General features: G+C 43.5%; 1 protein-coding gene across 1 annotated transcript in view; it reads left to right on the forward strand.

Moving 5' to 3' along the window:
- The first annotated feature begins 7,862 nt into the window (after positions 1-7,862).
- Positions 7,863-15,378, forward strand: part of plxnb2b (plexin b2b) — a 137,483-nt gene continuing 129,967 nt past the window's right edge. The window contains exon 1 of the mRNA XM_085778699.1: positions 7,863-8,514. The gene's annotated coding sequence lies outside the window, so the exon portion shown is untranslated. The remainder of the gene's footprint in view (positions 8,515-15,378) is intronic.

Genomic DNA, 15,378 nt, shown 5'->3' on the forward strand with positions numbered 1-15,378 from the left:
CACTTGTACATTGTACATGTATACTGTAGAATGTAAACTGCCCCAAAACATGATGGTTTTGTTTTGAGGACGTAATGATATTGAGTACTACCAAGCGACAGTCTACGGCGGCCCACGTGACCGAATTTCAAATCGCAGATCGCTGTTTTGGGGGTAACTGACTGGATAAAACGCAATCATTCAGTGTTCAACCTGCGCGCGCCCATATAGGCTATCTACAATAAGTAACGAGCTCGTAATTAATTTCAATAGGATGGAAAACAAGCTGCTGCTCATGATTTCTCCGTCGACGATGCTATGCTAGTGAACCACCACCAGATGTCACTGTAGTCAAGGTCTAGCCTAACTATTTCTGCAGCCCCACTCGAGAGAGCCAACCATATAGGGCTTATGGAGCCAACCCTAATAAACAAAACATGTTTAAAATTCTGTCGAAATCATGTGAAAACCGACGCAATTGAAACATTATCCACACTCCTCATGGTGTTCTTCTGAAATGAGAATCAATATCATTAGGATCGTTATCATAGAATGTACTCAGTAGTATGACTGTAACTGAAGCCGCCGAGGTAATTAAGGTGAATTGATGTAATTAACAATGTTAATGTTTATTTTTATACTGTGGTTGTTTATTATGAAGTGTCACACAAATACCAACAACACTGTCTACTGTTACTTTTTTATACAATCATTATTATTATTATCATCATTACTGTTATAAAACATGCTATGTGTTACATCTGAAAATATATTTTAATGTCGACTTGTCTATATAATGTCAATACAAAAGCAATAGCTTCTGTGTGCCTGTAATAACTGTAGTGCAGAGAGTCTGAGTCAACAAAATTTGACCCTAGGGCTCAATGGAAGGTTAATTGGGTAGGGTCTTTGGTTAGGTTATTTCTGTGTGGTGGAAGCAACTGTTTAGTGAACAGTGTGGGAACCTTTTTTAAACTCCTTTCATAATATTCCTTTACACATATTGCCTGTTTACAAAAACCCTTTAATTTCAGGCACTGTGCCAGAGATCAGCAATGAAAGCATATGACTTTGAATATTTAATATCCGTTAGAAAGAAGCATGAGATGTATTGTTGTCAGCAGTGATGACTGGTGGTTCCTCTCATTTCACTATTATCACACCCTTCTAAAGGTTACAGATCCGTATGTGTTCAGGGGTGCGCTAAAAAAAAAGGCTGCCAAGATTAACAAGTACAGTTTCTGAACAATGTTAGGCCTAATAGTGCACACAGCTGATACAGAACTTCTATTTAAGAAGAATAGGTCTGGGGACCACAGCAGGAAATTCTTGATCATTTTTGATCATTGGTTTGGCTCAAAGGGTCAACTGTAAAGTTTTAGTGAAGGTCCTAAGATGATGGGTGGAAGAGGAATGTAACCCCGTTAAAGTAGCAGGGGCTAGACCATGCGTTCATTTAAAATAATGAGACAGATTTATCAGAAGTAATATCCTCTCGGAGACAGCTGCCGGGACAGGGAGGGGAGAAACGAGGACTGTCTGATTCTGCATGTGTATTTTCATTTGGTCATAAGCCCTTACTAATGGTATACACTTTGCACACTGTGTGTTTGTGGTATGACACAGACTGTAATTTCACTGTGTGGATATTAGAACCCCTTTCACTTGTTGTGAAGCTTCAGTGGGATAATGCAGGTGCTTTTGGGTGCTCAGCAGATAAGCATTGGCGTGCCAGGTGTTAAAGCTGCCTGGGCTGACACATTAGACAGGGATTTGCTGCTGCCAGAATGTCAGGCCAATGAGGCTCGTAGAGGTAGGCTTGGATCACTGTCAGGGACAGGTAAGTACGCAGATAAGGGGATTACACCATGTTTGCGCCAAGTAATCTCAAATGAATCCTGCCAGCCTCTGTTTCATCCTCACCTGGAAAGCCCAAATTTCTCTTTTCTCAACCCAAGAAACACATTACATGGACAGAGTTCAATTCACAAGATGATCCATTTAACCTGGCTTAAAAAGCCTTTGAGGACACATTGGGCTATGGTCATTTAACAACTGTGACAGTAATAAGCTCTTCTAATTCTCCGAGGCACCTGATTACTTTTTTGTATTAGTATTTTCCCGTTTATCAGCAGCTCTGCCCAGTCAAGCGCGGTGTGGGGTTTTGTAATCACCTGGGCCAAAAGTGAGGTCTGGTTTGGTGGTCCCTGACTGCAGGGCTTAGACTTGACCTGTTGAACAAAAAGAGTCTGTGAGAATAGTTGCAATCCCTTCGGGCTGTGGCTCTCCCTGCTGGTAGGCAGAGAGATGAAAATAGAGTGTAACAGATGGCTTAGCTGTTTCTGCCATTCAGCGCAGGCTGCTGGGCAGCCCACATTACGCCATGCCAACCAAAAGGGGCTCAGTGGGCAGCCTATAGTCCTCAAGCAGGCTGAGAGATATTTTCCCCCTGAACTATCAATCACAAGGCACAAAAAATGACACAAAAAACACTGTCATACTCAGGTCATGATCTAACCCAACATACTCTATGTAGAGCAGCTCATAGTGGGTTAAGTAAGACTGTTTTGGGTTAGGGAAATGTAAGCTTGTCAGTTAAGTCTGTGGACTGTGTGTGTGCCAACAAGGCTGATCCAGCTTAGACCACACAGTTCAGCTTTCTCCCTATAATCACACTTTTACAGACCTTGTGAAGGACACACAACCTCTTTGAGTTACTGATCAGTGACTCAATAGGGAAAGGATATGTTACACACTGTGTAAACATGTGTACAAGCCAGTGTGTGTGTGTGTGTGTGTGTGTGTGTGTGTGTGTGTGTGTGTGTGTACATACACAGACCCTTGTGTAATCTGGGCAACATCACATCAGCCTGGTTAAGGACATTTATAGATGCTGAGAGTCCCTCTGTTCCCTCTCAGAGTGGGGCCACCTGGACAATACAGGATGAGCTGGGTAAACTGTGATTAGATTGTGTTATGAACAGAGAGGGGGAAACAATGACATTTTTCTTGGGTAAAGTGACAGCTCAGCCACTGCAAGGGGACATCTGATAAAAGAAGACAAATGTCGCTCATGGTGCCTTTTAGTTTCCTCCCCAAACTTCAAGGTCAGAGACAAAGTGTATCTTAGTTTTACTCTGTAATACCACACAACTATGTACTATATATACAGTTTAAATATGTATACCCTGTATGTATAAACATACATAGGCCTACTGTATGTATATATATTTACATGAATCCGTAATATGTTCTCTTTCCCAATTTGCATCTTTAAATGTCAATCTTCAAATTCAAATATTCTCTCTCTGTCTCCAACACACATGCGGACACACATACACACATGCTTGCAGACTGTTCACACCAACCCACACACTGCTGCCACCCTGCTATTCCCAGCTTGCGGTTATTCCCAGACTGAGTCAGAATGGCACCATAAGCCTGTCTGTCCGTTTTATGCCAAACCTGATGTCGCCTTGTCGCACATGCCTTTGTGGAGGATCTGTGCTCTGGATACAGTAGCCATAGCTCAGTTGTTCACACATCCCTCCCTTCCTCTGAAATTATGTGTAAGTCATATTGACAGCTGGAGGCACACTTGGCTAGGTCAGGAAGCCATTCAAATCAAAGTGTTCCTTACGCTTGCGTTTTACATGACCTCCCCGTTGAGTTTTCCTTCACACCTTCACATTCACACCCACAACAGTTTCCTGTGTCTACTCCATATAATCCCGCTGAATCTTTGCTACTACATGGTGTTGTCCAACTGCTGATAAAGGGAAGACGATGCAAGAGCAAAAAGCCGTGACTGTGAAAATGTTTAGAATAATAATATAACATCTATCTTTGCTGAACATGTGATTAGATGCATCTAACAGGAGACTCACATGGCATATTCATCCCCGGTGTTGATATCTGTAAAATGCATGCAGTGTTGATGCTATAATATCTTTTCCTATGAAAGCTAAGACCAACTGGTGTATGGTATTTATAGCATACATCTCTGGTCCTGTATTTCTTAGTGAGAAATGCATGCATCAAGACTACATAAATCAGATGTGGAAACATTTCCAAAATACCTCCTCAACTTTAATCCTACTATACTTCTAATGTGCAAAATCTACTTAAGTTATCTTTTGCAGTAATAGAATTGGTGATGACTTACTGATGGTGCTCAGATATGCCTCTGTCTAATTAAATTGCTGATGTTGTCTGCCTGTGATAACCATCTACTTATCTTACAATCCCATATTATATGAGATTATATGCTCATAATTAATTCAAAACAACATCTGTGAAAATGCAAACTATTTACTTAATCACAGGAAACAATTCTGAAACAAGTCATAGCTCAATGCCTCATGTACAAGACATACAGTATGACATATTTTGCTGATATATGTAACTGTTTGCTGTTTATTTACCCATTTGTTAACTGTATTGTTGTCTTGGATTGCAGGCGTATTACTCAAAGTAGATGTATGACATACAGTAAAACAAATTTTACATTAAGCATCCCTGTTTACCATCTGTAAGCAGCCTACAAATATTGAGTAACACAATATTGTGACTGTAAGCAGAAGGAAGTGTTTGCAACAGCTAACAACTCCCCCTGGAGACACTAAACAGATGATGAATGTAAAATGCCAATGTGTTATGTGCATAGAAGATATATATACAAGACGTTAAAATAGAAGACGCTTTAATTCTTGACAACACAGAATTCATAAAAACGTCCTTATTGCTGTATACAGCCATATTACAGTGTATTATAAACAATTGATTAAATGTCCTACACAGCTACATACTGTAGTTCCTCTTTGTTACAAATGAGGTTGACGCTCTATAAACTATACAAGCTGCCACCTATAGAGGGCAGTCTAACCACATGGCAAATGGACTGAACTCTGAACCTTGAATCTGATAAGGCCGCTATATCATTATGGACAACTGAAATGCTGTATCATAAATAAGGTTGTATAATATGGTGATAGTCAAACATTTTACAGCCTGGATCAGCTGAGGGACACTACATGACAAATGGCACTGTTTGACACCAGCATGATAACAGATCATCACTATTCAAGCAACATAAAGGCGAGCTGAGCGAAGGTATAAGAGCATTGATCAAAATGTCATCACACTCAGGCTATCTAATAGGACAAAGTGAACTTCTATTCCACTTTAGTGAATTTAGAGAGCTTGACTTGGCCTTTCCTGGCTACTGACATCCCCTGGGCTAGCATGTTCCAAGACTCAGCAGCCTCATTACTCTTTAGACAAACAGGTTTGGACATATTGAACTCAGACCCGAAACAACCTGGCTCTATGCCGCCACTTTCCACTCCCCCAGCTCTATTTGTGATTGGGGAGTGTTTGTCTCTCTCACTCTATCTCTGGGTGTCTGTTTGCCTGACACTTGTTTGGCTTGGCCTACTTTCTCCTTGATCTCATCAGTCAATGTGAGGACCTGTGAAGGCCATCTCCCCATCTTGCTCTGTGAATCTCTGCCAACGCCGTGCCTGTGTCAGCAGTTAGGGACTGACTCACACCCACTCAGTCTCCAGTCTCCGCTCCAGGGCCCACTGGGCAAAGGCAGCACATCTCCACAAACAGACAGCCTCATTTGCATGCCCATAAATCACTAATAAAACTGACACAGAACCACACAAGAAGGCATGACTTGGAGTCACAAAACTCAGTCTGCCAAATCGTAGCATTATCTGATATTAGGCTTAAAGGCAAAAAAAAACAAGCTATTCATATAACCTCTTGGATGGGGATAGAGAGAAACAAACTTGAGTAGCACACATACGGCCCCTATCTGAAATCAAAGAAACTTTTAGCGTCCTTCTGCATGAATGTGTCAGGAAACTGCAAAAACTGCACAAAAACCTAAAACATATGGTTTGATTCAAAGGTTGTTGCATATTCACATGACAGTGAAAGATGATTAAACTTTTCTAGATGTAAGAGCTGCAAAATTATACATCTTGTGATTAACGATTCAGAAGCCAAGGTACAGCGCGTGCACCAATAATTTGTGTTACAATGACTACTAATATAGTTTTTGTAAGGACAAGATAGTCAAATGGGGCTCAGTGAAATATAAATAACTGAGGGGTGGTTGCGTTTGAAAATATTTTTAAACCAATCAATATCCTCGAATTCCCTTTCACACTAATCTGTGTTCATTTCCATGAAATACTGATGGTTTATTTATGTTTTATTTTGTTGTTTAATTGACTGGGAAAACGCAATTACATTCAGTCACTTAAAATACAGCTAATGTTTTGCACGTAGAGCTTATAGTGACAGCTCATTTACAGTTATTGGTAGTCTTTAAGATCACACAACTTAAAAATAAAACCTGAATGTTAAAGACACAGGAAGAGACCAATGCAACATACTTTACTGAGCACTGTGAATCATCGTAATTGCATTGTGCAACAAAGAGACAAGGCCACAGTGATAAGTTTAGTTTACACCATAATTAAGAGTCAAGCAAGACAGAGGGAGTTTCTGATACAGGTCTAAGATGTTGATTTTATTTGTTTAAGGATAATGCTGTTAAAACTCCCGCTGCCAATCCAATACAGTGGAAGTGAATGGAGACTTATTGCCGATGCTCAAAGGATCAAGAAATGACATTTAAAAAGAAAAAACTCAGCAGCAGTGTGTCTTTGTCAGGGTAACTGACACACGGTTTCCTCTGGGAATACCGTTTATCCTTTCAAAGACAACATAAAAGCTTTCCACAGTGATGGCTGTAGATCATCCAGAGTAAATGTGACATGGTGTCTGGATAGACATGTGCTCTGAGCTATTTTCAAATGCCATGTTTCTAATTGTTTTGAACACCTCCGACGAAATGGCTGTAGCTGCTTGGTCAGTGAGGTCATGTCCTCTGTATTGTTCATGAGGAGGTGGAGCTGCAGACCTGAGGAGGAATTTGCATTCTATAATTACACACAAGCCAGACATGAATAAACCTTAGTGTGTGGGCAAACTAGTGTATCAATAGTAAAATATACATACACACAAACAAACAAACAAACAAACAGAAAACACAGCCCTGTGCCTGCATGGGCATTTCCCACCTTTTGTTAAACATTTTTGATCTGACAAAGTAAAAAATAAGTTATAATGACTTTCTTCCATTTAGTTCCTTCTGTTTCCTGGTCCTTGCATAATGGATGTGGGCCACGTTGTATTGAGGGAACAGTCATTACTAACACCTATGCTTTTACAATGACAAGTGTGGTGGAAAAGTGTTATTTTGGTGGCAAATGTCTCGGCTCAGCAGTACAGCCTTACCCACACCATGTTTTTAAATTGTCTGCAAAAAAAGGAGAAAAAAAGAGAAAAAACTGCAAAACTATCTGTATCCTAGCCCCCACGGGATGAGTTTGAAAATGTTTTCAGTTTTGTGATCTGGGTGAACTGACCTTTTAAGCTTCTCCCAAGGCCACGTAAACTTGTCATGGATCAACAAGTTAACTGACGTGTTATTTCATGGGGCTGTCTCCTCGTGCTTCGTAGGGAAAACATCAGTTTTTTTTTTAAATGTTGTTGTGGTGGTGGGTCCTGACAGAATTATGTAACAGTGGAGGCTATATTGTACTACGGTGGTTGCTGGGGGCGGGAGCGTTCACGAAAACCAAAACCACCGACTGTAAATATTCATTGTCCTGCCCGGAATGACCCGGAACCGCCCGCTCCCATTCGACCCTCCTGTTGTTGGATCCGGACCTCACTCCGAAACCGCAGCGCGGGGCTGCAGCCTCACCGTTCCCACCGCCCAAATATTTCGGTGCGTTGGCGAACAGCAACTTGTACAGCTACTACTTGCAGCTTGTTGTCTACATACACACACTACACTGAGGCTTTGCCGGCGGTGAGAGCAGAGCGGAGTGGGAGGAGAATAATTCCTCTCCGTGCCCGGCCGCGTCGGTTCTCCTTCAGCGCGCGCTTCTCTCTCTCTCTCCCTCTCCCTCTCTCTCCTCCCTCCCTCCCTCCCTTCCCTGCCTCTCTTTCCCGTTTCTCTCCTCCCTCTGTACAACCTCCCGATCTCCAAACGCGATGACAGTCAAGGCGGCGGACGCGTGAACGGATCCCACAGGTGTGTCCCTGCAAAAAAAACAAACTGAGCCGTGGCTCCCGGAGACGCACTCGCGCACACGCACTGACGCGCGCGCACACACACCTGGAAATGACCATGTGACTCGGCACCTGGGCGTGGAGAAAGTCCCAGATATCCTGAGCGGAGACTCTTTTGTGAAGGACTTGTGCCTGTGCCTCCTTTCAACAGGAATTGACAATTCGGTCAAACCAAGTGTAGCTGGTGTTTTTTTTGTTGTCTTTCTCCGGAGTATAGTGCCTTTCTGAAAGCCCTCACAGGACGAGTGGGCAGAGTAACATGTGAACTTGCTTTCGGACTTATTTGTTTTTATATAATTTCATCACGGACTGTTCTTCAGTGTCTGGGCTGTTCGCTGTGTGGAACTCCACTCTCTTCGCTCCTTCTCCTCCAAGGTGAGTTTCGTGGGGAAGCTGCATCCCGTCCAAAGTGGGATTGGGACTATTTACTCCGGCGTTTAACAGCACTACTTCCAATTCTATTGTGAATACGAGCAGTAAAGTTTTGATAGGCTATCATGCGCCTCGATAGGGCATGGAAGCGGAAACCGTGGCCAGGAACGCCGTTGTATTGTTTTATGAAGCGCTTTTACTCTGCTGCTCTGAAGTGTAGTTCTTACCTGCTACATGCCCCGGAAATACGCTGCAAACAAAGCCGCCCCGGAGCATCATAACAATCACGGCGTGGTCACTGGGAAGGACTGTAGCTTTCTTTTTCTTTTCTTTTCTCTGTCAACAATGCAGACAAAAAAACCCACTGTAGCTTTCTGAACACTTAAAGTCTGCACAGCTGTGTTACTGTACTGAACTGATGAAACGTGCCGTTGAGACTCTCGGTAGTTGTAGTCACGCCTGGCGGGGCTGAAAACTTGCTCTACTGTTAAACTCAACAGCTGTGTGTGTGTGTCTGTGGATAAAAGCCCCTGTAGACGTGCTCTTCTCTAAACCATGCATTTCATCTCAGGAGCATTGCGGCCACAGCATCTGCCCGGTCACCTCACAAGGAGCCGTCTGTCCCCCCCCCCCATACACAGGCAATTTCAGTGAGGGATGAGCACATGAGCTGTGTTCCTCACCTCTGGACAGTAGCCTGTACATCAACATCTGAGAGGACACAAATAGTAGGCTAGTGAGCATTGCCTTCTGTTTGTTTCCTCCCCTCTCGCCCACCGCCCCCCCTCCTTTCTGTCTTGTCTCTCTTGTGGAGGACAAGGAGACAGAAGCACTATTCATGTCCCTGTTGAATCTCCTGTGCAGTTCTGTATCTCTCAGTCCCTGGCGCGGCCCTCAACAGACCACTGTATTGCCTTGTTGTCTCTCTAAATCGTCCTTTTATTTGCAGCCCCTGGCATCTTCCGCCTCCCTTGAGCGCAAGACCTACTGTACTTTAGGATTGCTCCATCTCCTGGGGATTATTCCCATTAAATAACATTATACAAACAGAGTCATAGTGGGAATGGATTAGTGCGGGCAGGGGGGCATGTGGTGGCAGGAAAGGCGACTGCTGTGTGGGAGCAGTGGTGGCTGGAAGGGGGTTAGAGCATGGGGTCAGCCTCCAGTCTCCTGACTGAGCAGGGATGGTTTTCCAATAGATGCCATCTGCTCACATGGACACACAGGCAATTGAAAACCAAGCTGCTTCCTTGTCCTTTCCCTCTTTCAACCATCTCTCTCTCTTTCTCTTTCTCTTTCCCTCTCTCCCTTTGCCCCACAATGCTTCATTCAGGGTTTATCTCTTCCACTCTGAATAAATAGAGACACCTTATCTGCACGCAGGAGAGTGGTGATAAATGTTTTCTCCTGTTCCCCCGCAAGGGTGAAAAAGACAAACGTACCACACTTCTTCATCATAGATGCTCTTTTCAGGGCAGGCGAATAGGAGACATTTCTCATTCAGGTCATGGCAGCATTTGAAAATTCAGCAAAAACAATCCCGAAAAGCTGAACGCAGGCTGATACCCTGTAATACAAGGGAGCCGAGGAAATAACAAACAAAGCAGGCATTTCCACAAGTCTCCCCCTTTCGTCTTTTTTTGGTAATAGGCTGCTGGCTCTGGAAATGAAACTTTGTGGTGAGATCCACTCTAAGTATTTTTGGATCCAGTAAAATAGCCTCTGACCAACTGAGAAACGGAGGTAGTGAATTGCTGGCCAGCGAGCACTCAGCTGTTAAGCTCCTGCATGTTTTGGGTAAGCCAGAGTTCATCCTGTCCTTTTCAGTGTTACACACTTTTCTCAGATAGTTTAAAACCATGCCATCTCCTGGAAGCATGCACCACATTTCAGAGAGTGTTGCTGTATTTTCGAGGTCAAATGAATTTGAACTCATCCCTAGTCTCTTTTGTTTCCTTTGCATTGGATTACTGACTTCTGTCATTTTCATTTTGAAAATAAAACCATAATCCTTGTAAGCAACAAGCAATCCCATGCCTCCTGTCTGCAGCCTGCAAACAGAAAAACAGCACTGAGCTAACTGATACATGAATTGTGTCTGTGCCAGTGGCTCATTGCAAGTGGTTCATTTGAAATGACAACTTTTTTCCCCCTCTGTCCCCACTGAAAGCAGGATATAATGTAAACTAGTATTGCATTGCTGTCTGTCAGACCTACTTTAATAAAAAAAAAAAAGAAGGTAACTTTCACAATCTCTGTGGCCACCATTCATGCCGTTCAGAGTGGACTTTGTAAACTTGCAGGTCATAAAACAGGTGTGGCGTTCATGAGAAAAACCCATATGCATTACCTTGTTCCTCTTGCTTATCTAAGGTACACACGCGCTTCCGCGAAAATGTGGGCAGACGCGTGAAGGGCGTGTCAGCTCGGCATTAGACAGCTGAAGAACCTGGGGAATAGAGATTTTCTTCAGATTGGAGATAGGCTCGTCTTTTCATGTCTGAGGATTATCCTACGATGAAGGGAAGTCATGCTGAGGTGGATTTCTGATCTTATCTCCGCTGGGTTTTTACAGCTGCCACCCATGCCCTTGGACTTCATGGCCTTGTCCTAAACTATCACCTCAACAGCTTTCCTTTCTTTACTCCGCCCCTCTTGCTCCAGTGCGGTGTGTTGTTTGTGTTTCGCACGCCGAACTCTCACCGCTCGTGCCACTCAACACTTCATTCCCCTTGTTTCCTTTTCACGCTCGCGATCGGAGATAATAACAAAGCCGATGTATGACAGACCTACAGGGTGTGATCATGCTAATTCTCATACTAACTCCCCCAGCAGCAGGGTATGAGATGAGGCTCTGTGGCAGAAGATAGCAGCTTGGCACCAACCCACCACCTCATTCAGCTCTCAGTTCACTGAAATCCAGGCTTTAAAGGAAGAGTTCAACATTTTGGCAAATTGGCCCCTTGCCATAATCCCTATAGTCATAGCAGTAGGTTTGTTGGTGCAAGCTATTTTTAGAACGGCGGAGCAGAGCCGTGAGCTGCTCAGAGCTATGCTACGGAGGCCCATGGGATTTTTATTTTTTTTTGCCTCATCAAACTCATCAAATACACAATCCAACAACTCCAAAACGCTCTGGTGGACAACCTGTGACCTGCACATTCACCACGCTTTGAGATAATAATGGAACATTATGAGACAGAGTTGTTTTCAAGGCAAATGCAAAGACTGCTTGCCGAAAAACTTTTGATTTTGGTTTTTGATAATAATGGAATCAATAATAATAATGATGAAGGAAACGGAGGCTCTGTAGCGTAGCTCTGAGCAGCTTGCGGCTCTGCTCCACCGTTGTTCTAAAAATAGCTTGCACCGACAATTAAAGGTAACAAACTGACTAGGCTATAGGGATTATGGCAATGAGCCAATTTTCCAAAATGTTGAACTATCCCTTTAACTCAGTCCACAGGCTTCCACGCCAGGCACTTCAGCCTCAGACATCACAGTCAAGCTCTGCTCAGCAGGGCGCACCTTTACCTCCAAAACAACCTTGACTCTTTTTTTTTGACCCATGCTGTCTTTCATGCCAAGTCCACGACCGGCCGCACCATGTGCTCAACCCCGACCGTGGCTCACTTTCTTCTCCATGCTGTTGCTGCTGCTGCTGCAGCTATAGCTATCCTCACTGCTTTTCTGAAGCTCTCACCTTTTTAACCATTGTGACTCTTCCCCACGCTCGCGGCACTCAGAGAATTAGTGAGAGGAACATGATGAATATTGTAAACACGCTCGCTCTCCTGAAAGAGATGAATGGTTCAGGTATAGGGAGGGAAGGGAACTGTCTTAATTGTTTGGTTGAGAGGTTGTGGGCAGAGTGTTCAGCACAGAACTGAGACATCTCAATATTTAAAGGGAAAAAAAAGGTAGACTGTTGATGTGATATATGCAGCTGTTTGAAAATAAAAGTGAACCCAGAGGAAAACATGATCTCCACTGCTGCTCAAAAGACATTTTGAGAACAACAGTGGTGTTTCCTGTCAGCAGCCATTGGGTTGCCGAGCTGAGGATTGAACGCAAGTGATGGATACACAATACAGACATCTGCCTCAGCCTACCCCCCCCACCCCCGCCCCCTTCACCCACTTTCCCATGGCAGCTGAACTGACAGGCTGACAGAGACACGGTATCACAGAGGCTTTTGATGCTATACCTGCTCACTGGAGGCATGTCAACCAGCCCACCTACTCAGCCCACTGGCAAAAGTTCACACCTAACCAGGCATTACAGCCCAGCTCCAAAGAAGCAGGCATCTGAAAACTTATCAGCAACGATGAGAGCGAGGGGGTGGGGGTGGGGGGGTCACCTTGATTCCCACCCAGGGAAATCTTAGTCAGATGCTTTCTCTTCAAGGCTTGTATTGGCAGGAGAAGAGAGAGCAGGAAGCTAATTTATTTTTCGCTTTGGTAATTGAGTCTGGCACGCATTGCTATCAAAACGCCGTCCATTTAAACACTTGAGAGGGAAGTTGGTCGTGCCTGCTTCAATCAGCGTAATGTGACGGGCGATGTTTAGTCCAGCTTCTTTGCTTTATGATGAAAAGACGACTCTCTGATCTCCCAGACTTTAACATATCGAAGATGAGTCGCCGCTTCATTTCTGTGCAAATTGAGGGTGCCTGTGCAGGATTTGGCGGCTTGCTGATATATCTTTCTCTGAGATTTGGGTTTGAAATGGACTTAGGCTTATAGTAGCCGAGGAATAATGGAAACTGTGTGCAGAGCCACTTATTCCACCTGTAATGTATTTTCACTGCACTTTTTGTTCTTGACTCAGAGTTGCTCTATGTTGAGTGCCATTTAATCCGAGCTAGGGAACCAGAGGGTGCAATTCATTTTTATCCGTGTGAGTCATTTCGCAGTTAATCCTCAAACTGACCAATTTACTCCTGCCAAGATCGTTTTTAATTATCACCTCTGCTTTACAGTTAAATATGACATCCAGCTGGTTTATGTTAATTTGGTAGATGTCATCCAGTATTGGACCTCTGCTTATTTTATTTTATTTTATTTATTTTGTGCATGTACACTAGGCGGTTGATTACAAATTACTGAGCCCCAGCCAGGACTGGTGGGTGACAGATGCAGGAAGGGTCAGTGCACTGGCAGCAGCTGGAGATGAAGGTCACAGCAACCTGATAGAGCTAAGGGAGAAGATAATGTGGCAAACCAAGGAAGACATAGATGGATGGTCTGTTGCAAGTGCAACTCTATAGAGGGGAGATGAATGATCCTTGTGGAACTAGGAAGTAACTCACTTGCAAGTGCAACGGTGAACAACCTTAATATAAATGAATGGTGCTTCGAAAAATACCTCATTTTGTTACCAATACATTTGCCGCATTTGTTGGCATGAAAAAAAGAAAAAGACTGAAAAAAAGAAGACTTGCAGTGTTTATTGCTCTAATTTTCACTTTCACAAGAGACAGCTATTTATTTATGTATTCATACATAGAAGGAAATATTTTTAGATGGGCTGCCAGGTATGTTAATAAGCCCCAGATTCATCACTATAACTGGTATAAAATCTCACAGTTAAAATGTTCGTTTAGATCATTTCTACTTAGTATTTAGACAACCTCAGAATTACATTTTAATACCATAAATAAAATCTATAGGCATACTGAGGTTTAAAATGGCACTAGTGATTTAGATTTTGAGGAAACATATGCTGTCCTTATTATCACCGGCATCTGCCGAAGTCTGCTGCCAGCTGGAAGTGGACATGGGGGTGGCAGCGCTGCTGGAGGTTGGGTGTCTGTCTCTTGGTTGTCTGTTTCAATCAAAATTCAAAGTCAGGAAAGTTCCGAGGGACGAAGGATGAGATGTTCTTCATCATACGTTCCTGTCGTTGTCAGTGTAAGGCCTTTTTTTTAAAGGCCGCTGGACATTATGTCTTTATGAAATTGTGAAGCAGAGCCCACATACAGCTGACATTCAGGAGCACATTACACAAACATGGGCGGTTTATATCACATTGTGTATTTTTCCACAGAGGCCAGCTCCGGCTGTGATGATACAGTATGAAGGCGACGCTGTCTGCCTTTATTACAGCTCACAATACGACGATATTGTGAAAATGCAATCTTTTTTTTTGTCTGAGTCGTGTCCTTGTCTCTGTTAAATGAGGTGGGTATCGTGGCCTTTCCGTAGCCTATGATCCAAGAGGGACCTATTAAAATCTGTTCATACAGCAGTTGTTAAAGTTACCGAGAATCTAGTTAAATGCCAGTGGCTCTGTTGCCTCTCATCTGTACACCGACTGACCGTTTAACTGCGGTAGCACTCTCAGCCTCAGCAGCAGCAATAATGCTGTCAGAGATACGGCTTTAACCTCAGAGAGAGACATTTTGAGGTGACCACCGCTCTCTAAGATTTAAGGCTGCTAATGTCTGAGGTTGGCTTTTCTAAGAGAACAGTAATGTTTGCGAAGACAAGTTAAAGTTTTGTTTTTTTATTGATCGCCATGGGAAAATGAGCCGCCAGGTGCAGCGGCAGAAAGAGTTGGTGGAGGGAAAGGAATAATGGCAAATATGTAATAAAAGAGGGAACATGACATAGACTAGACTGGAGGTGAGCTGCGTCACATTTTGTTTTGTCTTTTTTTCGGGGGAAGCAGACTCATGGAGGGAGTTAGTATGACTCAGGCCTTTTACCTTTGCACTGACCTTGTAGAGTTGGAGGATTATGGCGGAGGCAGACCTGTAGAAGTTCACACACAGGAACATTAACTACCCATGACCTCAGTACAGGGGCAGCATGGAAGTACAAGCTACCCTTGTGTTTATAACTTCCTGTTTATGTTAACTTCTAT

This window comes from Trachurus japonicus, chromosome 6 (genome assembly GCF_045865225.1).
Source record: "Trachurus japonicus isolate A0001 chromosome 6, Traja_1.0".
In the NCBI taxonomy this organism is placed as follows: domain Eukaryota; kingdom Metazoa; phylum Chordata; class Actinopteri; order Carangiformes; family Carangidae; genus Trachurus; species Trachurus japonicus.